This window comes from Chrysochloris asiatica, unplaced genomic scaffold (assembly GCF_000296735.1).
Source record: "Chrysochloris asiatica unplaced genomic scaffold, ChrAsi1.0 scaffold00068, whole genome shotgun sequence".
NCBI classification, from domain to species: domain Eukaryota; kingdom Metazoa; phylum Chordata; class Mammalia; order Afrosoricida; family Chrysochloridae; genus Chrysochloris; species Chrysochloris asiatica.
In genome coordinates this window covers 509,960-510,774 of record NW_006408586.1, presented here as the reverse complement: position 1 = coordinate 510,774, position 815 = coordinate 509,960, and positions in this window count along the sequence as shown.

Below are 815 nucleotides of genomic sequence, written 5' to 3'. Positions count from 1 at the left end.
GCCAATGAGATAGATTGGCAAAGAGGCAGCATCAATGGGCTCAAGCATGGCAATACTTGTGAGGTTGTTGCAGTGTTTCATTCTGTTATGCATAGGGTCACTATGAGTTGGTACTTATTCAATGGCACATAACAACAACAACCTTAGTTTGACTTTCTATTTTATTTTGGTTTTATGTATATATGATGAATTTTAGACAAATTTCCAATGATGTTGCAATATTTTTGTGTATCAGGAGTGTTTCTAATTTTATGTTTGTTGACTCTGAATAGCATATTGCTAAGGGCCCTTCCCTTTCACCCTAAAATGAAATGTTGTTATTTCAGTAAAAATTGAAAATTCCATAACATTTTCAAAATATTCTTCAGTGGAATATGAGTGTCATAATGCAATACTGATTTCCAAACTTTGCTCAATATTGTGCATTACTTTCTATATAATATTAATCATGAAAACATTGTTAAATTAAATTTTATGAGTAAACCTTCAAGCAAGTCAGTCTTGATGATGGAGAGTGGAGAAGCACAGTGAGGATATCTACCAGCTATGACAAAGAATATCAGACAAAACAGTTTCAGGGAATAGTCCTAGAACTCTGAATCACATATAAAATAATATTTAGAATGTTTGAAGGCTTACAACCAGTGGAATTTCATGAGAAGTTCATGAAAGCCAAGTATGGCTTTGAATATATCCTACTAAAATTCCATATCATTTCAACAAAAAATTTGATACGTTGGACACTAATGACTGAAGACCAGAACAGTTGTGGATAACATAAAGAACATCACGTGTGAAAAAAGCAAAAAGTCATT